General features: G+C 33.8%; 1 pseudogene; it reads right to left on the minus strand.

The window, feature by feature from the left end:
- Positions 1-26,780, minus strand: part of LOC115512968 — a 74,120-nt pseudogene that overhangs the window by 35,028 nt on the left and 12,312 nt on the right.

Raw genomic sequence — 26,780 nt, forward strand, 5'->3', positions numbered from 1 at the left:
AGATCACTGTACAAATAAATTAATGTGGCGATATCATCTGTAAGTTAGACCCAGTTCAACTCTGGCTGGTAACTACCACAGTGTCCAATGTAGACTCTGGGAACCAGGGAAAGGATTGGACTTTCAACTCAAAACAGGAAGCTGTGAAAGCCAATTTGATCAGGAGCTCAACACACAGTGAGTGGAGCTCATAACTGAGAGGAACTTACCAAAGGTGTTTGAAAATGGCAAGAAACAGAGAACTCAAAGGGTTCATGGGCATCATGCCTGTGCTTCTCATTATCCCTGAATGCCATAACAAATTTACTGCAGATCCGACGTTGCCATCGAATCTGTTAAAGAACAAAAATTCAACCACTAAATGTAAACATCTCATGGGCTTTATTAACTGATTCATAAATCAAATGGCATCCCATCTAGCAAGTAGAGAGAAGTTAGGAGCTGTATAAAATGGATGGATTTTATAGGGAGAAATGAGGTGGGACAATTTGCAAAAGAAAAGAAAGGATTGTTTCAGGCAAGCTCACCTTCTTTTAGGAGGAATATCAGTGATATCTATTAGGAGGATTACCCCCATTTTACTTTGGGGGAATAGAGAAAGACCAGGTGACAGAATTCCTCTTTGGTGCTGACAGATTAGTTAAGACCACATCTCTGGGGCAGTTTGAAACTGTAATTAGATTAGGTATTAAGCCCTGTTTGGTGACTTGGCCTGGCATAAATGACTCCATTTTAGGCCTGTGGTTTTCTTTTTAACATGATTTTCAATTTCAATTTTGTGGTTTGCCTCACAAGTGTGCTTAGTTCTGCCTCCATTTTTACCTATTAACAAAACTGTCAGTGACTAGTAACTGGCGACGGCAATATTCAAGTTCCCTTTAACTTTGATGATGATGACCATATTTAGGTTTAGAGAAACAAAAGTGTGGATCCTTTAGGGGATCCCTCAAGAGCACACACTCCCACAAATTTGAGGAAGGCTAACCTCCATATTTTTCCTCAGTCCCCAATTAGTGAAGACAAAACAAGACTATAACAGAGTTTACGGTGCTCCTATTTGAAATGAAATGCTGGATTTAAAGGGACAGAAAGAAAGAACAATGTGCTTCTTTTTACTAATCCAACATTTTTTCGAAAACACTAAGTCACAGGAGATAGTTGCTATAGATATGTACTGACTGATGGATGAAATATGGATGATTCACATTAACCAAACCAAGGAAATATTTTGCATGAAAAACATTCAAGAAAGGAAAGGAATTTAGGTAAGTTTAGCATACACATTTTAACTCAGTATTCATCAGAATCTAAATTTATAAGAGACTAATTAAACAATTTTTCAGACATTTCTCTAGGGTAAAGATGCCCTTAGATATATTGTGATGTTCAAAATGAAACATCATAAATTATTAATTATTCTTTGTTGTAAAATTTTGATTTTTTCTTTATGACTTGTTTATCTTTTAAAATAATGTTTTACCTTAGAATTTTAGTATTGCAGATTTATAATCACACAGTTTTTGGAAAATTTGTTTTGTTCTAATGATGATAATTAATGACGTTATTTTGTGTTAGAATATTGAGATTCATGTTTCATTTTTTGCTAATAATTATATTTCTAAGAGTAGTGAGACAACAGTTTGCTACTTCATACCATTGGTAGGTTTTCTGGAGAAGTAGGCTATATATTGGTCACAATTATAGACATAATTGTTTGATATTTTTCTTTCTGTTTTTAAAGGGAAAATAGATAAAAGGATATTATAAGAACAGGACAAATATAAGCACAGAAAAGTGAATGGAAGTACAAAGAAACAGGTTTACTCAAAGCAGAAACAGGGGAAAGAGTATAAAATTATGAATTCAATGGTATGTCTATCCTAATAATTGAGCTCAACTGGAGATAAGGGCATTGGTAGGTAGACATCACATATAAATCACCTTTACTGCTTTTTCCTTTTACAGATAATGCACTGTACCAAATGTACATGGGCAGCCTGAGTTCTTATTTGAAGGAGAGTAGCAATCTTAATCTAATAGCTATATTGATTTGGAAATAGCAGGAATTCTTTCTTATTACAGAGTAGTCTTGATTAGTTAAATAAATCATTACTATGTTCTACATTTACCTACATAAAAATTTGACATAATTTTACTTAACTGTCTTCTTTTTAAAAAGATTTTGCATTATATATCCTTGCTTTAGATGTTTGGCTTTGGTAGCATAGAGGCTCTGCAAGCAAGCTAGAATATTTTGATATTAGTTAGCTAATTTAAACAGGTTAAATAAATATAAATACAAGGAGTGACATCTGTTTGTGCCTAAGTCTTTTAGAGTAGATACTTTCTAGTTTCTGAAATAATCTAAAAATCCAAATAATTTTAACAGTGCTTCCCTTGAATGATGTATCAGTTGTTTGATGTTTACAGCATTCTTATTTATGCTAACTTATTTCCTAAATGAAAGATTCATTTAAAATAATGCCATATGACAATTTTTACACTCCTATAATTGAGTACTATAAAGCCTATTTCAAAAGACTATCTAGAGTTCTCACACTGAAGACTGGTGATAGTGGGATCTGAAGAGAAGAGTCTTCATGGATGGCAATCGATGTGCTAAATGAATGGATGATGGTGGCAGGGAATGGAAGTTGCACAGTTATCGGTATAGTTGGTGAGTGAGCATGAAGGTGCAAGATGAATTGTTTGAGTAGCTGATTTTAGTTAAGAATAAATAGTTGACTGAAAATCAAGTTGAACTATATGCTAAGGAAACAAACAAACAAAGAAAGGAAACTTCAAGAAAAGAATCATGAAAAAAATTTGATGTCCTGTTACTTTATGTGAAGATGTCCATGGTCAATGTAATGATCTTGTAGAACTCTGAAATTGGTGGAGACTCACCAGGCACATATTATCTAGTTCGTGGATAATGGTATAGGTGGATACTATTATTCATTATAGGCTATGACTTTTCTTGTGGCAGGAGAGATGACTTTTCTATAAAGCATCACAATATTTAGAAAACTGCAAAGGATGGAAAATACTCAATATGTGGTATTCATGATGAACATCTATAAGGGTATGTAAATGATACTATTTGGAAATATTTTATAGATCTATTTCATTATCTTCTACTTATGGCACTATCATGGTTTCTCTCTTTCCATAGATACAGTCAATGTATTTAATCATATTAGAGTCCTGGATTGCAAGAAAATCCACAGACAGGGCCACTGTATGATCTTTTATGGTCATATCTGGATAGTATGTCTTCTTATGGTCCAAATGTTTGGATAACATCTTTTTGAAACATAGTCTACCTTGGTTTCTCATGGTCACCAATTTATAATAGATGTATATCAATTATGTCCTAGTTTACCATATTATCATGTGTAAAACCAGACTACTATTATAGAACTAGGCAACACATTAAAACATTCTTAATTTTGGCACAATATGTAATGTGTGAAGAACCTCATGTAATTCAATGCACCTCAGACTACCTCCTGTAATTAACTACTGGGAAAGCCAGACTTTGTGGAAAAGTGAATGTCTTTTAAAATACTTATTAAAAACAACACAATCTACACATTTCTGTGAGAGATTGATATCTCTGTTGCCTTTAAAATCCTATCACGGAACAAAATACAATGTGTGGATGAATAGAATTTACTAAATTTGAGGATTAAATTTGGTACAAGACTCTATAGATCAGTCTGTTCAATGATTAGTTTGTGTGCTTTGTTTATAGTAACTATATTCTTCTATAATATTCAAATGAAATTAACTATTTCATTCATATTGGTGCCCTTTAGAATTTTAGTTATAGTATTTCACTGGAATGGGCTTTAGATTTGAGTTTTATGTTTACAAAACTTTTCAGCCTATATGTCCTGACATTTGTACCTATGATAAACAAAAGAAATATTCATTGTAAACAAAAATGTCTAAAGTTTTGCACATTTAAAATTAGTAACAGGTATCGAATTTTGGACCTGAAATAGCCTATTAAAGCAATTTAATTCACAAATGTCTTCAAATTTCAGGGCATTTGTAAAAGCAGTTGTCATTGCCCCCAGGGAACAGATTATTATGTCTGGGAATTTTATTCTCAATTCAATTCAATAAAGCTAACAATTTGGCTAAATATTTCCCAAATGCAGTTTGCAACAAAGCTAGGAATAAATAAATACACATGGTATCAAGTGTCCATATAAGACACCATGCTGGCCATGCAAGAAGGACAAAGGCACTGACACAGTGACTTCTATCAAAACCTTACAAGTCTTGGTGGGGATTTAGTGAAGTGAGACAACAAAGGTTAATTAAGAAATCAGAAAATACTTTATTTAGAAGGAAATATTTTTGATGTGTTTCAAAGATGGGTAGATTTAGATATATTGAAATGGAAATTAGGGGGGCGCCTGGGTGGCTCAGTCAGTTGAGCTTCCGACTTCAGCTCAGGTCATGATCTCTCGGTTTGTGAGTTCCAGCCCCATGTCAGGCTCTGTGCTGACAGCTCGGAACCTGGAGCCTTCTTCGGATTCTGTGTCTCCTTATCTCTCTGCCCATCCCCTGCTTGTGCTCTATCTCTCCCTGTCTCTCAAAAATAAATAAATAAATGTGAAATGGAAATTAGGACAGGAGGCCTGCCAGTTTTGAGAAAATACATAAAGCAATTAATGAGGAACATCGTGGGGCACATTGGGAGAACAAAAAAACAAGAAGGAGAAAATGGGATATGAGATAGAAGGAGTAAGCAATTAGAATCAGTAGACACTAGTTACATTAAGATAAACCGTTATCACATTAAAAATTCATATCAGAAAATAAATATTAGGCTTATTTTTAAACACACATTAATATACGTGTATAAAAGTTACTTGGTTCTTAAAATAATATGATAGCTATTAGTGACTTTTGAAAGTTTGGTTTTTATTAACACATTTTAATGTATACTGTTATACTAGTGTTACATGTATGAAGTTAATTCCCATACATACACCCAACTCCATATTACCAGTTATAAACTCAGTAATATTTTAATTTTTTTTTTTTAAACACATTTTTTTTTTTTTTCAACGTTTATTTATTTTTGGGACAGAGAGAGACAGAGCATGAACGGGGGAGGGGCAGAGAGAGGGAGACACAGAATCGGAAACAGGCTCCAGGCTCTGAGCCATCAGCCCAGAGCCTGACGCGGGGCTCGAACTCACGGACCGCGAGATCGTGACCTGGCTGAAGTCGGACGCTTAACCGACTGCGCCACCCAGGCGCCCCAATATTTTAATTTTTAATTAACTTGTGATTTATAGTGAAGATTAACAAATATTTACTGGTGATTTTACATGTCTCAGACCCTGGAATAAGCTCTTGGGTAACAACTGGCAAAAGGATTAAACCCCACCACTAGATCTGAGGTTCTAGCTGAAATAGTGTCTATATTGCTTGAAATCCAGCTGAAATACCGGATTAAAATACCTGAGTTGGAAAAGGATTGTGAGCATGAAACTTTCTGTGACAAAGGTGATGATGTGTTTAGCTTATTGTAAACAAGAAACTGATGCATATTTTTTTTCAAAAGTGGATTGTAGTGGGTTTTTGGGATGAGTATGTGCAATGATTAAATATTCCATAAAAGGCATTTCTCATATTCAACAGAAAATTGGTGTGTTTTCTGATTCAGTCTCTAAATTGTGAATTCAATACAATGTTGATTAAACAATATTACTCAAAGAAGCTATTGAATCAGAATTCCCATTATCCACAAAGATTGTCAAGTGCATTTCTGAGTCCATTGTGGGGCTCAAGTACACTTAGTGTGTTTTGTTATCTTTGAGGCTTTGCAATAAAATACACTTCCAGATCTTTCATAAAACGTGTCCAAATATCTTCACTGTTTTCAGACTCTTGACCTAATTTGTGTGTGTGTGTGTGTGTGTGTGTGTGTGTGTGTGTGTGTGTGTAAACAGGCAAAGGTCAGTCTCTCCAGCTAAAGCCCAAATAGAGTGCAGTGATTGCAGTAGTAACAAGGAGAAGGTTATTGACATCTGTGTGACGATCTGAAAAAAGTGTTAGCAAATTAGGTCTGTAGGGTACAGTTCTGCAAGTGAATATTTAGCAACCCAGTTATATGGATCAATCCTGCCATTCTCAAGGCTGAGGGATTTGTATCTTTCATCACACCATTTTCCCCAATCTTGACTGTTTAGCTCCCAAGAAGCCTGGCTTTAGGCATTTTTTAGTATGTTGATCTTTCTACTCAGGTATCAAACTCAGCGAAACAAATATACACCACATTTGACTATCCCTGTTTTTGTCTGTTTGATGAGCAGATAATTTTCTTTTTGTATCATTTCCATATATTACTGAAGCATGTCATTGTATGTGAAATATTTGTGGACCATTCTATATTTCATCTTTATGTAGACTTGACTGCCCTTTTCTTTCCCACATCTCAAGACTCTGAATATTATGTATTGTGCTATATTTTATAGACTTTATACACTTTATTGTTCTCTTCCTGTATGGGATTATACCCCTAAAAACTTCAGGAATTTTGCTTTAGTAATCTGTGTAATTCTGCACATAAGACAGAGTAGATTAATAAATAAGTACATGGCTTTGAGAGGGCAGAAATCCTTGCCACAGAATACTTTTGGTTTCTTATAAAATTATCATATTTTCATATATACATTTGTCATTTAAAACACTTAAATTGTTGCTAATAGTATATGAGTGCAGAATTTCCACTTCTTGAGGCCATGGTCTATGTCTTGAAGGATTCCATACATATTTCCTAATGATTAACATAAAGCTTTTCAGATTATAGTTATAAACATTTATTATTTGACCCCAAATCTGTAAGAAATGATAGTATTAAATGGGAGAAACATACTTCACATCTCTATTTTCACTAGTAGAAAGAGATCTCTGAACTAATACCAATTCCATCATGAATGATAAAGTTTCCAGATAACTTGAAGCACCGTAGGTAACAATTCTTGTAAATTAACTTAATGGGACCCAGTCAGAGTAATATAGGTAACTTTTCCCATTTTTACACCAAATTTCTTTGATTTCTTTACTAAATTTTCTTCAAAACTGTGTGTGTGTGTGTGTGTGTGTGTGTGTGTGTGTGTGTTTAATTAAAATTTATGTATAACAATGAATTTTAGGCCTTGGTTATTAATACATGTGGTACTGTATCATATTGGATGTAAGACAATAACTACAAACACTTATATAATAAATATAAAATTTTCCTATACTGAGACATGTTCTTGACATTTGCTATGAATCTGGAAATCAAACTTGGCTTTAGATACTTTATTTTCAATTCTCTTGAGTATTTCTTGCCTTTTACCACTTCTGCCTTGGTATATTATCATTTGAATTTCTTGCATTTTTAACTCTTGTCAGTAAACTTTAGGAAAAGAAGCCTGCATATTTCTTGTGTATTGATGTTTATGGAGGAAAGATCACACAAAAATATTCAAATATTCATTTATTTCGTAAATCCCCTCAGTTTCTAATTCAGTAGGTAAAGGGTAAAGCCCCCCAGTTTACATCTCTAACAAGTTTCCAGGTGATTCTGAAGCCACTAATTCAGAGATTACACTTTGGGAATCATTTGCAGAAGTTTTCAATATTTTACTGGCACATCTGTTTACTTCATTTTGTTTTTCTTCTCTACTAGAATTTAATCTCCATGAGGGCAAGGTCATGATGGCTTTTTTCTTGTATTCCTTCCATATAAATAATAAGTAAATATTTACACAGTGAGTGAAAAATGACAAAGAACAATCTTTTTAACATACAAAGTGTCACTGTCAGAGGATCCAGTGAGTAGAATATTTCTAGTAGAAGTGATGGTCAAAACCTTTTATGAGAGAAAGACCAAGGAGAATAACTGAAAGTGCTCTTTGATAATTTTTACTTTAACCTTCTTTTAACTTGAATTTTATTGGATTCAGGTTAGAGTTTTATTGGATTGAGTTTAAGGCACCTTGGTGGCTCAGTCAGTTAAGAGTCCAACTTCAGCTTAGGTCACAATCTCATGGTTCATGAGTTCAAGCCTCACATTGGGCTCGCCACAGAGCCCACCATGGATCTTCTATGTCTTTTTTTCTGCCTCTCCCTGCCTCCCTCCCTCTCTCTTTCTCTCTCTCAAGAAATTTATAAATTACTATTAAGTAAAGTCAATGCATTAAGTGTGCAACACCAATTTTGACACCATGGGAAGAATATAAATCATCTATATATCTGTCCATCTAGTTTATCTATCTATGAGTGCATATTATTGACAACATTGACTAGAAATAGTGTGGTAATTTATTCCTGTTTTTAGTTAGGGAATATGTTTTTATAATTAAAGGAAAGGATAAAAGATATATTAGGAAGAAATTCTAAAGCAGAAAGTGATATGTGTGCATGGTAGGTAATATTGCTTTGTTAGGGGAGATGCAGATACATAGTTTGATAATAAAATTCCATGTGAAACTTGTTACTAATATTTTCCATTTGAAATATATATTCATGATTATGCATTGATAATAGTTACTAATATATATTTTTCCAAAGCAATTGTACACTTAAATGGTAGTGTTATTACACCATTTCATTCATAATCCAACTAAAATGGTATGAAAAAATGCATTCTTTTGAGACATGCTTGAATTTTTTTGCCAAAATTCTTTGTAACAACAATATTGTTTTGACATTTAATGTTCTTAAAATTATTATCAAAATATAATATTTTTAAAAGAAACATAGGACTTCTAAAGAAAAGTTCAATATAGTTAAACAAAAGTATAGGTGTTATTTTATATTACAATAACATCACTAGAGAAATTCCTCTAGTGTGGGCACCAAAATACTACATACTTATCATTATGAAACATATCTGCAGTTTGAGATTTTCCTGGGAAATAATGAGCTGCAGCAGTCCATTATATACAAACTTGTATAATCCTAGTTACTAAAAAGAAGTTACATAAACTTATAAAATTATACATATGTTTGTTACACTGCCTAAAAAAATATTTTAACTTCAAAATACGTCTGCAAGGTATACTGTCCCTTCATTTCATCCTTATTTGACAGGGCATACAAAAAAAGGTTCATCAAAATGATGTGGTTTAAATAAAAAATATTTAGTGTAATTACATGGGTGATTTTACATTATTCAAACATACAAGCCCTTCCAAAATTTTTAACATTATTAAACATTTTTAACATATTTCAACAATACTATTACAACAATACTATTTTTAAAATATTTCAAAAATAGTAACATCTTTAGACACACTACCAAAATGTTTATCACTCACTCATATATACTAATAATGTCACATGGCCATGGAAGTGGTTAACATGGGTTACTTTGCACTTTGTTTCTCTAAATTTGGTTATGTGGTTTCTCTTCATTCTCATTTATCCAATTTTTGTGTGATGAACCTGGATGTAACTATCTTTAATAAATATTTGTAAATTGAATCTAACAATGTGTAAAAAGAATCATATACCATGGCAGAGTAGATTTTTATCTCAGGTATGCAAGACTGGTTCAGCATTCAAAATTCAATTAATATTCAATCCATCACAGCAACAGGCTAAGAAAGAAAAATTACATAATCATATCAATTGATACAGAAACATCATTTTAACAAACTAACACCTATTCATGATTAAAAACTGTCAGCAAACTAGGAATTAAGGGGAACTCTCTCAACTTGATGAACATTATCTACAAAAAAACCTACAGCTACCATCATAATGGTGACAAACTCAAAGCTTTCCCACCAGAGCAGGAACAAAGCAAGAATGTTTCATCTCATCACCCCTATTCAACAACCTATTGGAAGTTCTAGCTATAATAAGACAAAAATAGGAAAAGAAAGATACAGAAATTGAAAAGGAAGAACTAAAACTGTCTTTGTTCATAGACAACATGATCATCCATGTAGGAAATCCACAAGAATTTTTAAAAAATCCTAGAGCTAATAAATAATTATACCAATGTTGCAACATACAAGGTTAGTAGACAAAGACAACTATTTTCTTATATATTATTAATTAAAAATGGAATTTGAAATTAATTACACAATGCCATTTGCATTACCACCCTCCAAAAGTGAAATAGCTATGTATAAATCTAACAAAATATGCAGAAAAATCTTTGTGAGGAAAACTACACAACTCTGGTGAAAGAAATCAAAGAACTAAACAAATGGAGAGATATTCCATACTCACGGATAGGAAGACTCAATATTGTTAAGGTGTCATTTTGTCCAAGTTTATCTATAGATTTAATGTAATCCCAATAAAATCCAACTGAGTTGTTTTGTAGATAATAAGAAACTGATTTTAAAGTTTACATAGAGAGGCAAAAGACACAGAATAGCCAAAATAATATTGAAGGTAAAGAACGAAGTAAGAAGGGTGATGCTACTCAACTTTGAGACTTAATATGAAGCTATGGTAATGAAGACCATGTGATATTGAGTAAACAAATTGACCAATGGAACAGAATGTATAGTCCAGAAATAGACACAAATAAATATAGCAAACTGGTCTTTAACAAACTTACAAAGGGAATACTATAGAAAAAAGATATTCTCTGAAACAAACCATGCTAGAAAAACTGGTCTTTTATAAGCAAAATAGTGATTTAGACATCGACTTTTACCCTTCACAAAATTTAACTCAAAATGGATCATACACCTAGGTGTAAAACATAAAACTATAAAACTCCTAGGAAATAACGTAGTAGAAAATCTACATAAACGTGGGTATAGTGATGACTTTTTAGATGTGACATTGTAGGCATGACCCATGAAAAAAATAATTGATTAGTTGGGCTTTATTAAATTTAAAAATTTCTGTACTGTGAAAGACATTGTCAAGAGAATAAAAAGATAAACCACAGATGAGGAAAAAATATTTACAAAAAATCTATCTGATAAAAGACTGTTACCTAGAATATATCAATAATTCTTAAAACTTAACAAGAAAACAACCTGATTAAATAATGGGCCAACAATATTAACAGAAAATATACAGATGAAAAATAAGCATATGAAAATATGATGCACCCCATATATCAACAGGAAAATTCAAACAACAGTGAGATACCACTGCACATTTATTAGAATACCCAAATTTGGAACAGTAAAAACAAAAACTGATGAGGATTTGGTACAGTAGGAACTCTCATTCATCGCCGGTGGAAATGCAAAATGATGCAGTCACTTCAGAAAACAATTTGGCAGTTTGGAAGAACTAAGATGATCTTCTGTTGGTAAATGAATAAAGCAGCTGTGGTACATCCAGATAGTGGAATATTATTCAGTGCTAAAGAAACAAATAAGCTATCAAGGCATGAACAGATATGGAGAAACCATAAATTCATATTATTAAATGAAAGAAGAAAATCTGGAAGGCTCAACAGTTTGTTTCCAACTATATGACATGCTGTAAAAGGAAAACTATGGAAATAGTAAAAAGATATGTCAGAGCACCTAGGTGGCTCAGTGAAGCATCTGACTCTTGATTACAGTTCAGGTCATGATCTCACAGTTTGTGAGTTGGAGCCCCATGTCTGGATCTGCACTGACAGTACGGAGCCTGCCTGGAATCCTCTCTCTTTCTCTCTCTCCGTCTCTCAAAAATAAATAAATAAACTTAAAAAAAAAAAAGATATGTGGTTTCCAGGGTTGGGGATGGTGGCACTGGTGGGATGAATAGAGCACAGAGGAATTTTAGGGCAGTGAGGATACTCTGTATGATACCATAATGATGCATACATGTCATTATATATTTGTCTAAACCCGTAGAATGCACAACACTGAGAGTAGGTCATAAATAAAACTGTTGACTTTGGGTGATAAAGCATATCAATGTAAGTTCATAAACTGTAACAAATATACCACTATGGTGGGCGATATGGATATTGGGGAAGCCTATGCATATGTGGGGACAGTGGGTATATGGGGAGTCTTCATCTCTTCCACTCAATTTTGCTTACAACTAAGGCTAATCTAAAAAGTATAGTTTTAATTAAAAAATAATAGTATAGAATTTTAGTTTCATAAGTGTGTTGCCAGTATTAACTAATTAATATGTTTAAGGTCAATAACCTATATTTTGTTAAGGTGACTTATGGTTGCTTTGCTCTCTAATATAACAGGGGTTATAATCTAATAATGTCCTTGATGGGAGACCATAACTTTTATTTTTGAAATATTTATTAAAACTATCTTATCAAAATAAACAGACTCCTCAACAGGACCACACCCTGATACTTATCTCCAAACACACACAAACACACACACACACACACACATACCAACATACAGAATTGGCCTAATGAAATATTATGAACAATAGAGCTTATTAAATCTTTGAAGAGATTTATAAATCCTAATGATCATATACACTTCTTTTCCAAACACACCCCAAAAATTTCAATTCTAGCAAAAGTGTGGGTTGTATTTTCTCCATGCCTCTAGAAGGTATGGTGGTATCCATCATCTTGATTTTTAAATAAATTTTACTCCCATACATTCATCAAAGCAAAATGCTTTATTTTTGAAAAGGAATTTTGTCATATTTTCTATTTTATACATTTCTCCTGTAAACGAAACTATATAGATGTGTTCTGGGATATAATACTGCTTTCTGTAGTGTTTGTTGGTTTAACCAGGGAGTTTTATAATAGTTATAGTAATGGCTATGATAATATATTTTAGAACTAGATAAGTTCCCAGGTCTGACATTTGTTATCTATGGATTTGTGTAATTTTTGTGGCCATGCTGAACTTTAGTTTCCTTTACTGTAAAATGGATATTAACAGCACACACCACATTTTTGAGGATTAAATGTAATGAACCTAAAAAGAGCCTACAACTGTGTGTGAAACATGGAGACAACTCAATTACAGTTAGCTATTATAGCTTATTGTTTAACATAAAGTATAACAAAAATTATCCTTAATTCTAATTGAATTCTTTAATTTGTTTAAATATGTTTTTTGCCTCCAATATTTGCTGACTTTCAAGTCCAAATAGGTGGGGCCACCACTGAGCCCTACCTGACACACTGCTTAGAGTCTATATAAATGGGATAAATGACCCTGTGTGCCAAATGGGGACAACATAGAGAAAATCTGCCATCACCTCCACCTCTTTGGTCCTAAAGTCCAGAAGTGGCTCTATGGTTGGAACAGATACATGGCTTAAGCTCATATATCAGTGGTGGACAATCCATAGCCATGAGACTTGTTTTCTAGGAGTCCAGGTGAGCCCAATGTGAAGATAGACATATGGTGGGCAGTGAGAACAGGAATAAAAAAACAGCATTCTTCCTAAGGTGATCTTTAAGGTGTGGTGCCTCTGACAAATACTTTTGTGTATTCCTTGTCTATATAAAATTTTGATTAAATATGTGTTATGAGGTTTATGACTTAATGTGATTATTTAGAATTATGAGCATAGGAAAGGAACGTACAAATTTGTTTGATGTCAATGCATGTGAAGAATTGACAATAGCATAAGACTTAACAACGCTTTACGTTAAATTATTGAGAAATTTAGAGAAAATCCACAGAGTTAAAATTATATATAAATGCTTCCCAAGGAAGATCCAGGCAGAAAGCCTGAATATAAAATTAGGATAATATTTAAGGCAAATACTAGGAAAAGGAAGAAAACTTTCAGTGACAGAGCTCTAGTGAACACTTAATTTAGAAGGAAAGACTCCCACCCTGAAAGAGAAAGAAAGGAAAAACTCCCATAAGGTTGAACTAGACTTTAGTGTTGGGTTAATAAAAAGAGAAAGCTGAAGGAAAGAACATGGATTTGAGGAGGCTTGGTAGAGGTTGATTACATGGACCCACTCAAACAATTGTTTCAATAATTTATTAAAAAAAATTAAGATGGCCTTTCCTATTTGGGAAAAATTATGTCAAAGAAGAAAAGAATCACAAACCTTAGCATTCCGAAAATGGTTTGGAAGAAAAAAAAAGTAGGAAGAATAAATATGAATGATTTAGGATGAGGATTAATGGCAGCAATCGTGTATAAATAATCTCATGGATGTGATGTACAGATTTAGGAATAAGAAAAAAACAAAACAACAAAACCCAACAAAACCCTAATCTAAATAAGTACAACATTATCCCAGTAAATGCCTATGTTTGCTCATGTCTTTACACGGGCCACAGCAATTTTATGGCTTTATATTAAGAAATTACACACACACACACACACACACTTCTGAAAAACACAAATATTAACACAATACAGGGAAGACTACATTATGTTCATTGTGGTAGAGATTTTGCATATCTAACCTAAGACAGGGAAAGAAGACTTCCAATCTATTTCTAAGAAACAAAAATTATTTACGTTTCATACATAATACATATGAAATGTATTATACATACATACATATGAATATACATATGTACATACATATATGTACATACATATACATTATATGTATATACATATACTTATACATATATATGCACATATAAATATACATATGCACATACATATATGTACACACATATACTTTATATGTATATACATATACATATGTACATGTACATATACATATACATATACATATACATATGTACATACATATACATTATATGTATATACATATACATATACAATATATAAATGTATTATACATACATATATACATATGTACATACATATATGTACATACATATACATTATACACACATACATATGAATATACATACATAATACATACATACATATGAATGGTATGTTTCAATCTAGTCTGATTATTTATGCACAGTAAGATTCTTTACTAATTCTTGAAGTAGTTTAGCCATCCTCATTGCTGTTGAAATTACCTTTATTATTTCTGCAGGTATTTGCTACAGCATTTCAGAAAACTTGTGGTACCATTTTATTTACTTATTAGAATAGTTGTACATTAGAGACATAAGTTAACACAAAGATACAAATGTAGAAAAAGAAAATACAAAAGCAATATAGAAACAGATTTTAAGGGGCGCCTGGGTGGCGCAGTCGGTTAAGCGTCCGACTTCAGCCAGGTCACGATCTCGCGGTCCGTGAGCTCGAGCCCCGCGTCGGGCTCTGGGCTGATGGCTCAGAGCCTGGAGCCTGTTTCTGATACTGTGTCTCCCTCTCTCTCTGCCCCTCCCCCGTTCATGCTCTGTCTCTCTCTGTCCCAAAAATAAATACACGTTGAAAAAAAAAATTAAAAAAAAAAAAAGAAACATTTTAAGGTATAGACTCATTCAATGAGTCTAAGTTAGTCTTGGCTATGTTATTTTCTTATTTTCTCTGCTTGACCTTACAGAACACATAGAGAGCAAAGATCCTCATTTCCAAAGAGAAAGGAATGAAACTCCCATAGATATATAGTGTTGATTTCAATGCCGATAACCATTGTCAGAAAGTTTTCCTTTTTCACAATAGATCTTTCTGCTTGGAATAGAGACACAGACTGATGAAAATGTTCTCCTAAAAGATTCAGTCCCTTAGATGGCTATGGCAGCCTTAGTTATTACCCTTTTCTCTCAAACATGAAGAGGGTAACATTGTTGAGCATGCAGTAGTGGTAGCTAGAGATTATTATATCCTTCGTGTATTTCCTTGCTCTTCTGCCAAGACTTGAAAAGGGAATAGCATAAACACGTGGATCTTTCACAGGTTCTCTGAGTCACTACTTTTAAATTTGGAAAATTAGAGCTCATAAGGATGAGCTACTTTAATTTTCTTAAAGTACTTATCCCCTGAACGGTGTGAATTGGAATTGATGTTACGTAATTTGTCATCAGTTTTCTAAACAAAGCTATATTTTATACTCTGTATTCACTGTGAAGTTGGTATATCTCTATCAGAGAGAGAGAGAGAGCGAGAGAGAGAGAGAGAAGACTTTATTATTAAGATATTTAACTGAGATTCACTCTTGAATACTATGCACAGAGCATTCAATAAATGGTTTTTGTGACCAGAGATACTGTACAATGAGAAAAAAAATTACAGATCTTGGGCTTCGTCTATTTTTACACTGGTATATCCATAATACCTAGAACAGTGCTTATCACATAGTAAGCACTCGATGAACACTTGTGGAAAAAAGGAAAGAAGGGAGGAAAAATGGAAGAAAGGGAGAATTGACTGGAACTGAGCATGTAAACTTTTGTATATTTGTATTGACTTCCTATGAGGTTCATTTTTTTATGGTATATTTCCTTATGGGTATTTGATTACGTTGCATGCTGCTATCTGTATGGAGTACATGTAAGAAGGGTCACATATAGATTTTACAAGGGGAGATTTGTAGATAATGACTTGTAGCTGCAATAACGAGAGGTAATGTGCAGTATACCCCGTGTGAAGTCTGGTGACAGGAATTAAATTAACTCATGTCACTATTGTGAAGCAAGGTTAACTTGAACTGAACTGTATCACATCCCTGCATCCACTTAATAATGGTCCTGCCACAGGATGGTTAGAAGATAAATTAACTGAATTGTGATGTAAAGATAGCTTATAATGATCCCAACAAGTGAGATAATCCATATGATAGTAATATTCTCCCCAAATCCATCTTGAATCTAGGTAGAAAATAATTTTGAATTAAACCTTGTAGAAATATCTTAGTAAAAGGGTTTTGGGGATAAAACCTATCTTTGCTCCTATTTCCTCAACTCTTAATGGAAGCTGCACAGCTCAGGCTTAAGGTTCTTTATAGACTAAACATACTTGCTGTTCTAAAATAATCAGTCATTATATTTTTTGCAAGAATCAAGTTCAGGAAAATGCTAGCTAATTTTACATAGAATTTTTTCTCATCTTGGCTTGGATTTCTCCTACAAAATATTTAATATCACTCTGTTAAACTTATTGGTGACATTGTAAGTAACGATGTTTCTTTTTCAGTCTTGGTGAGGTCAGGAGGAAACCATTTTCCAGAACATAAATAATACTCAGAAAAATGTGCCACAGTTGTTAATTTTTTCCTGGCAAACTATGTAGCAATTTGATTAAATTTCATACCCTTTAATGTGATTACATTCTCAAATTCAGTGAAAGAATTTGAGCCTTCTTCCCAAACGTGATCACTAAGGGAATTGGTTAGCAGGGGGGTAGGAGAGGGTGTATACATATCCACACAGGAATTTCCAGTGATGAGGAAAAGGGAAGTATATAAATCAAAAGAAATGATAATGCTACAGTTCAATATCAGAAATTTATTAATGGATTTATTCATCCACAAATATAGTTTCAAATATCTTCTCTGTACCAGTCCTTCTACTAATAATTAAAAGTGTAAATATGAATAGTACACAGCCCCACATTTGAGGTGCCCACATTCCTATTAAGAAATGACTTATGTGGGGCTCAGTTAAACAGCCAACTTCAGCTCAGGTCATGATGCCGCAGTTCATGGGTTCGAGCCCTGTGTCGGGCTCTGTTCCGACAACTCAGAGCCTGGAGCCTGCTTCAGATTCTGTGACTCTCTATCTCTCTGCCCCTACCCTACTTGTGTTCTGTCTCTCTCCATCTCTCAAAAATGAATAGACATTTAAAAAAAAGAAATGAGTTATGTAAAAAAAATAGCTATAGCAATGCCATAGATTCCAAAATAGAGATAAATGAAGTACTTTATGAAGAAAGAAAAGAACACTTACCTTTGCTGGGAGAGGATAGAGAAGACTTCCAAGCGGAAAGGAATCAGAGCTAAATTTCAGTATTGATGAAAAAGTTACCAATACAACATGAATGCAAGAAGTTACCAATACAACTTTTCCAGACGAGAAAAAAAGAACGTGCAAAACTGTGAGAGAAAAAAAAAAAACTATGAAAAATTGGGAAATGCAAGTATTGCAGCTCAGTTGCCTCAGTATGGGGTGCAGATAGGAGGCAAAATGGAAAAGAAATCCAGGACACTGACATGTCATACAGGGAGCTTAGAATTGTCATTTAGAGAAACAAGAGCCAGAGAAGGCTTTCTAGAGTGGGTAATGGCATGATCTGATTGCATCCCAGAAAGATCATTTTGACCACAAAATGAAAAAAGAATTGGCTAGGGGCACCTGGGTGGCTCAGTCAGTTAAGCCTTCAACTTCGGCTCAGGTCATGATCTCACAGTTCATGAGTTTGAGCCCCATGTTGGGCTCTGTGCTGACAGCTCAGAGCCTGGAGCCTGCTTCAGATTCTGTCTCCCTCTCTCTCTCTGCCCCTCCCAGCTCATTCGCGTGCATGCACTCTCTCTCTCTCTGTCTCTGTCTCTCTCTCTCAAAATAAATAAACATTAAAAGAATTTTTAAAAAATTAAAATAAAGAGAATTGGGTGGGAGGCAGGAATAAACACACAGGTGAGTTAGAACATGCGTCTAAACAAGAAAGTCAGGCAGCTGATAGAATGGCATGATATTTAGGAAATAACTTTATAGTATTTTTAGGTTCAGACTAACAAGTACATAATTCCCTAGTGAGCTTTCTAGATACCACGTGGTATTTGAGAAATAATAATTTCTACTAGTTAAGGTTTTTAAAAAAATATTTTGATCAAATAACAAAACAACAGTAATATAGCAAATTAGGTTAGGAAACCATTCAAATTTGGTTCAAACTGACAACAGACATTTTGTAATTAGTTTCTCTTTAAAGAGATGTATTCTGTGCAAACCTCCGTCTGCCACTACACCACTGAGGGTATTTCTAGTTGCTAGGAGTTTCAATTCCCATTGCCAAAGAAAGTGTATAAGAGTAATATTTCATAGTTGTATTACATCATTCAATCTATATTAACATATTTTTACAAATTAAAAAGTTACCTAGTTTGAATAATATTAAAAAGACAGTTGTAGGGGTGCCTGGGTGGCACAGTCAGTTAAGCATCTGACTCCTGATTTCGGCTCAGGTCATGGTCTCATGGTTCTTGCATGAGACTGAGCCCCACTTAGGCCTCTGCACGGACAGCAAGGACCCTGTTTGGAATTCTCTCTCTCTTCCTCTGTTGCTGCCCCTCCCCTGCATTTGCATTCTCTCCCTCTCTCTCTCCCAAAATAAAGGAATAAACTTAAAAAAAAAAGAAGTTGTAAAGGGTTTACCATAGGAATTTCAGAGAAGCTTACTTTCCATATCAAAACTCAAAACTTAAACTTGCTTATATACTCTTCTAAAATTATATTGTGGCTTCTGGATCAAAACTTCATACAATAAAAATTACTTATAATGATTCTGCTCACTGACTTCACAATAAAATTCAACAACATCAGTAGACTAAACCTCTGGCAAATATTGATTATGTGTGGCAAATACATAAACATTCAGAGTCTGATGAATCTTCAAATGATTAGTGTCCTTTTTGATATTTTCTTCATTACCATCTTAAGATTATCTGTTAAAACAAATATTCTAACACTTGATGTATTTCCATTAGATAACCATAAAGATTCAATGATGTATTTTTTTAGGTAAAAATAACAGTTCTAACAATGAGTACATTTTTGTTGTTGTCTTGTTGTCTTTGTGTTTTAATCAAATGCCCTATGTTGATGGCCTTTCCACATGAAACATTTCCAACTCCTCCCTAGCAAAATCTTTTTTATGTGGGATTGGAGAGCCTGGCACAAACTTTGAACATATTTTTTTACCTGGTTTTACTGTAACTTACTGTACCTATATTTAATTGTTGTTTCTTCTAATATTTCGTGAACTTTCAAGCAGGAGCAGTATTAGTGGCTTTTTCTCTACTCGCAGCTCCTGGCATAGACAAATTTGTCTATTTCCCATAGATAAATAAATATTTGATGAATAATCATATGGATAGAATGTATCCATATTTTCAAAAATCCTTGGGCAATAAATTACTTAATTGTTAGGAAACAAATCTGAAATAATAATTCTCTGAATGACAAAATGCAATTATTAAAATATGTAAGCTTTGAGTTACAATGCTAAGGTCTTCTGGGCAATTAAATACTAAGTAAATGAAAGCCTTTTCATTAACTTAAAGTATAAAGTGTGAACTATGATGTATGAATCATGATTCATGAAAGAACATAGAAATAATTTCCTAAAAATAATAATGTTATAAACTAAAGATCAAAACAAACAAGACTCTTATCTTACTATCACACAATTCCAAGGTACAGCATCTACACCATTAATTATAAATCTCATTGCCATAACACAAGGAAGGTCTCGTGGAGCTTGAGCAAACCAGTGATGAATATCCGATCTAAAACAAAAAATAACTCTTTTGTAGCATTTGATAATTAAAAGTTACAGTTATTGGGAAAGATAATGGTTGGAAATTTATATGATCAAATTATATAGCACTATAAAGGGAGTAGACAGAACATCCATTTTTTAATTGGAAGGATGGGATACTTGCAAATCCCTGAGCTTGACAGAGGTAGTTGTTTTTTTTTTTTAATTTTTTTTTTCAACGTTTATTTTTTTTGGGACAGAGAGAGACAGAGCATGAACGGGGGAGGGGCAGAGAGAGAGGGAGACACAGAATCGGAAACAGGCTCCAGGCTCCGAGCCATCAGCCCAGAGCCTGACGCGGGGCTCGAACTCACGGACCGCGAGATCGCGACCTGGCTGAAGTCGGACGCTTAACCGACTGCGCCACCCAGGCGCCCCACAGAGGTAGTTTTAATATGAATTGAAAAAAGATCTACAAATTAGAATAAGAAAAACTCATGAATCCAGTGAAAATCCAAATGGAGTAAAGATCAACAAGTAAGTAGTTTCAAGACCGTTTTAGACTACTCACTGAGACATTGTTAAATGAAGACACATTTATTTAATGATACATTTTTACATTTTTAGGAAGAGAGATTCACCTACCCTGCTCCCATAAAATCCTTTTGTGCCAGTATATGAAATGGTACACTGCGTAAGATAGACTGTGGCTTTATCAATATAGTGTGTCTTATATATTTATGTGGCAGTGTTCTGGAAATAAAATAGCTCATAAGTCATGGTTCATTTGAACTTTGGGTGGACTAGAGGTGAACAATGATGCTCTCTGCTCAGCTCTGTGCAGAGGAAAATGTCATTTTCAATTTCTGGAATGTGTGCATCCACAAACACAATATCATCACACTCATCTTGCCGTTCAAAGTAATTTCTCATCTTCTGTAAAGTAATGAAAGCTGACGGGTTAAGGGGATCATAGGACTGACAATGCACAGCCGGTGCTCATTTCAGAGACGGTTCTCTCCTTTGATTTAATGATGGGGCACAAGGTGGCTGTGAACACTCTCTAATTTGCACAAGAGAAATGTCCACTCACTCCCATGGCACCTTGTACCTCATAATAGCCAATTTAAGCTAGCAAAGCACTTCTGTTCTTATAAAAGCTGTAGAAACATAGGAAAATAAAAGGGAAAAAATCAAATCTTTTAGGAAAATGCCATTGCTTCTCTGGAGATCATCTAGAGAATGAGATAAAAACAGGGGTAGAGTAGTCAAAATAACAAAAACATAGGGTGATAGCAGAAATGTATCATTTAAGAGTAATGTAAAATAAATAATAATATAAAGTAATATAAAATAAATAATAAAGAGAAAAGTTGTAAACTAAGGTTGACACTACACATTTTATGGGTGGAAAAATAACCTAAAAGTGATTTAGAGGTTGCAAACAATAAATTTAACTTTCCTAATTGAAAAAGAAATATTTTCTGGACTAGAAAACTGCTGTCCTCAAAAATCAGTTCTACTGTGCGTGTTGTGCACACTCCTGGCATGATGCTTTAAATACATCTGGACAGCAGCCATTTTTATGCACAGTTTTGAGGTCCCACTGAAGCAAGACCCTAAAGCTGCTACCCTACTTTCTTTTTTTCACAATTTTTTATTTAAATTCCAGTTAGCAGATAGTGTAATATTAGATTCTGGTATAGAATTTAGTGATTCAGCACTTACTACTACACCTGGTGCTCATCACAGCAAACGCACTCCTTTCATCCCCATCACCTATTTAATCCATCCCCCCCTCCTGCGAACGTCCCCTCCATTAACCCTCAGTTTGTTCTCTAGAGGTTAAGAGTCTGTTTCTTGTTTTTCTTCTTTTTTTTCACCCCATGTCGTTTTGTTTCTTAAATTTCACATGTGAGTGAAATCATATAGTATTTGTCTTTCTCTGACTGACCTATTTTGCTTGGCATAATACTCTCTAGCTCGATCTGTGTCATTGCAAATAGCAAGATTTCATTTTTATTTATGGCTGAGTAATTTACATGGTATGTCTCTTTCCATAATTTGGCTATTGTTCATGATGCTGCTATAAACATGGGGGTGCACGTATCCCTTCAAAATGGTATATTTGTATTATCTGGGAAAATATCTAGTAGTGCAATTGCTGATCAAAGGATAGTTTTATTTTTAACTTTTTGAGAAACCTGCATACTGTTTTCCAGAGTGGCGGCACTAGTTTGCATTCCCACCAACAGTGCAGGAGAGTTCTTTCTTTGCATCCTTTCCAACACTTGTTGTTTCCTGTGCTGTTTAATTTTAGCCATTCTGACCGGTGTGAGGTGATATCTCATTGTAGTTTTGGCTTGTATTTCCCTGATGATGAGTCATGTTGAGCATCTTTTCATGTGTCTCTTAGCCATCTGGATGTCTTCTTTGGGAAAATGTCTATTAGTGTCTTCTGCCCATTTTTTAACTGGATTTTTTGTGTGTTTTGGGTGTTGAATTTGATGATTTCTTTATAGATTTTGGATACTAACCCTTTCTCATACATGTCCTTTGCAAATTTCTTCTCCCATTCTGAAGGTTGCCTTATAGTTTTATTGATTCCTTTGTGGGGCAGAAGCTTTTTATCTTGACGAAGTTTCAATAGTTCATGTTTGCTTTTGTTTCCCTTGCCTCAGGAGACTTATCTAGTAAGAAGTTGCTATGGTTGATGTCAAAGAAGTTACTGCCTGTGTTCTCCTCTAAGATTTTAATGGTTTCCTGTCTCACATTTAGGCTTTCAATCCATTTTGAATTTATTTTGTGTACGGTGTAAGAAAGTGGCCCAGTTTCATTCTTTTGCATGTTGCTGTCCAATTTTCCCAACATCATTTGTTGAAGAGACTTTTCCCCATGGCATATTCTTTCCTGCTTTCATTGCAGATTAATTGACCATACAATTGTAGGTTCATTTCTGGGTTTCTATTTTGTTCTATTGATCTATATGTCTATTTTTGTGCTGGTGCCGTATTGTCTTGATCACTACAGCTTTATAATATAACTTGAAGTCTGGAATTGTAATACCTCCATCTTTGCCTTTCTCTTTCAAGGTTGCTTTGGCTATTCTGGGTCTTTTGTGGTTCCATACAGGTTTTATGACTGTTTGTTCTAGTTCTTTGAAAAATGCTAGTGGTATTTTGATAGGGATTGCATTACATGTGTAGATTGCTTTTGGTAGTATAGACTTTTTAACAATATTTGTTCTTCCCAATCCATTAGCATAGAATGTTTTTCCATTTCTCTATACCATCTTCAATTTCTTTTATCAGTGTTTTATAGTTTATAGTGTACAAATATTTTACCTCTTTGTTTAGACTTAGTCCTAGGTATCTTGTGGTTTTTGGTACAATTGTTAATGGGATCAATTCCTTGATTTCTCTTTCTGCTGTTTCATTATTAGTATATAGAAATACAACATATTTCTGTATATTGATTTGTATCCTACAAATTTACTGATTTTGTGTATCAGTTCTAACAATTTTTTCGGTGGAGTCTTTTGGGTTTTCTATATAGAGTATCATGTCATCTGCAAATAGTGAAAGTTTGACTTCTTCCTTGTCAATTTCGATGATGTTTATTTCTTTTTGTTGTCTGATTGCTGAGCCTAGGATTTCCAGTGGTATGAGTGGATATCCTATATTGTTCCTGAACATAGAAGGAAAGCTCTTAGTTTTTCCCCATTGAGGGTGACATTCACTGTGGATATTTCATTTATGACCTTTATTATGTTGGGGTATATTATATTCCCTCTAACCCTACTTTGTTGAGATTTTTTATCAGGAATCAATGTTATCCTTCATCAAATGCTTTTTCTGCATCTACTGAGAGGATCACATGGCTCTTATCCTTTCTTTTGTTAATGTGGTGTATCATATTGATTGATTTGTGAATATCGAACCACCCTTAGAGCCCAGGAATAAATTTCACTTGATCATGGTGAATGATTCTTTTAATGCATAGTTGGATTTGATTTGTTAGTATTTTCTTGAGAATTTTTACATCTATGTTCACCAAGGATATTAGCCCATAGTTCTCTTTTTTAGTGGAGTGTTTATCTGGTTTTGGTAACAGAGTAGTGTGGACCTCATACAATGAATTTGGAAATTATTCTTCCTCCTGTATTTTTTAGAATATTTTTAGAAGAATAAGTATTAACTCTTCTTTAATGGTTTAATAGAATTCACCTGTGAAGCCATCTGGCCTTGAACATTTGTTAGGAGATTTTAAAAAAATTTTAATGTTTATTGATTTTTGAGAGAGAAAGAGAGACAGAACAAGAGTGGGGTTGGGGCAGAGAGAGAGGGAGACACAGAATATGAAGCAGGCTGCAGGCTCTGAGCTGTCAGCACATAGCCTGATGTGGGGCCCAAACTCATGAACCGTGAGATTATGACCTGAGCTGAAGATGGACACTTAACCGACTGAGCCACCCAGGGGCCCTGATTGTTAGGAGATTTTAAATTACTGATTCAATTTCTTTTCTGGTTATCTGTTCAAGTTTTCTATTTCTTCCTGTTTCAGTTTTGGTAGTTTATTTGCTTCTAGGAATTTATCCATTTCCTTCAGGTTGTCCTATTTATTGGCATACAGGTTTTCATAATATTCTCTTATAACTGTATTTCTGTGGTGTTGGTTGTTATTTCTCCTCTCTCAATTGTGATTTTCTTTATTTGGTACTTTCTTTTTGATAAGTCTGGCTAGGGATTAATCAATTTTATTATTTTTTTTTTCAAAGAACCAGCTATATTGATGCATTCTACTGTTTTTTGTTTATTTGTGTTTGTTTCTATATCATTTATTTCTGTTCTGATGTTTATTATTTCCCTTCTTCTGCTGGCTTTAGGCTTCAATTGTTGTTTTTTTTCTAGCTACTTTATATATTAGTTTAGGTTGTTAGTTTGAATTATTTTTTTGCTCTTTGAGGTAGCCTGTTTTGCCTTGGACCACTTTTGTTGCATCACAAAAGTTTTAGAACATAGTGTTTTCTTTTTCATTTATTTCCATATACTTTTTTTTTTTGATATCCTGGTTGACATATTCATTGTTTTGTGGCATGTTGTTTAACTTCTATGTATTTGTGGTCCTTCCAGATTTTTTCTTGTGGTTGACTTCAAGTTTCATAATGTTGTGGTTGGAAAATATGTGTGGTATGATCTCAAACTTTTTGTAATTGTTGAGGCTTGATTTGTAGCCCAGTATTTCATCTATCCTAGAGAATGTTCCATGTGCACTTGAAAAGAATGTGGGGGCACCTGGGTGGCTCAGTCGGTTGAGCATCCAACTCTTGATTTTGGCTCAGGTCATTGTCCCAGAGTTGTGGAATCAATCCCCCATGTCAGGCACTGTGCTAAGTGTGGAGCACACTTAAGTTTTTTTGTTTTTTTGTTTTTTTTCTCTCTCTCTGCCCCTCTCCTCCACTCTCTCTCTCTCTAAAAAAAAATAAAAATAAATCAATAGAAAAGAATTTGTATTCTGATCCTTTAGGATGGAATATGCTGAATATACCTGTTAAGTCCATCTAGTCCAGTGTGTCATCCAAAGCTATTGTTTCCTGGTTGATTTGCTGCTTAGATGATCTATGCATTGATGTAAGGGGGGTGTTAAAGTCCTCTACTATTATTGTATTATTATCAATGAGTTCCTTTATGTTTGTTATTAACTGCTTTATATATTTTAGTGTTCCATGGTGGGGCCAGAAATATTAACAATTTTTAGATGTACTTGTTGAATAATCCTCTTTATTATGACATACTGCCTTTCTTCATCTCTTATTACATTCTTTGGTTTAAAATGTAGTTTGTCTGATATAAGTTTTGCTACTCTGGTTTTCTTTTGATGTCCATTTGCATGATAAGTGTTTCTCCATCCCCTCACTTTCAATCTGCAGGTGTCTTTAGATCTAAAATGAGTCTTTTGAACTAAACAGGTGAACAAAGGGGAAGAGAAAAAAAAAGAGGGAGGAAAATCATATAAGACTCTTAACTATAGAGAACAAACTGAAAATTGCTTAAGGGGAGATGGATGGGGAATGGACTAAATGAGTGATGGGTATTAAGGAGGGCACTTGTGATTAGCATTAGGTGTTATATGTAAGTTTTGAATCACTAAATTCTATACCTGAAACCAATATTACACTATATGTTAAGTAACTAGAATTTAAATAAAGTTATAAAAAATTAAAAAATAAAAAATAAAAATGAGAAAACTACACTATTCAAAAGTTGAAAATTTATTTCCATTCTTTTACAATATATCTGAATTTAGTTATATTTACTCTGCAAATAAGGTTATAGAAACTGCATTGTGCCATTATTTTATGCTTAAATCGATGTATCTAGAATATTGTATTTTTTGGTTGTAATGTGACCTTTTCAACATTAAGCTCACCTTTTTTAAAGAAATAGATTTAATAAACCAGTGGTTTAATCTGTAAATAAAATAAAATAAAATAAAATAAAATAAAATAAAATGAATCTCTTGTAGGCAGCATATAG

This window comes from Lynx canadensis, chromosome B1 (assembly GCF_007474595.2).
Source record: "Lynx canadensis isolate LIC74 chromosome B1, mLynCan4.pri.v2, whole genome shotgun sequence".
NCBI lineage: Eukaryota > Metazoa > Chordata > Mammalia > Carnivora > Felidae > Lynx > Lynx canadensis.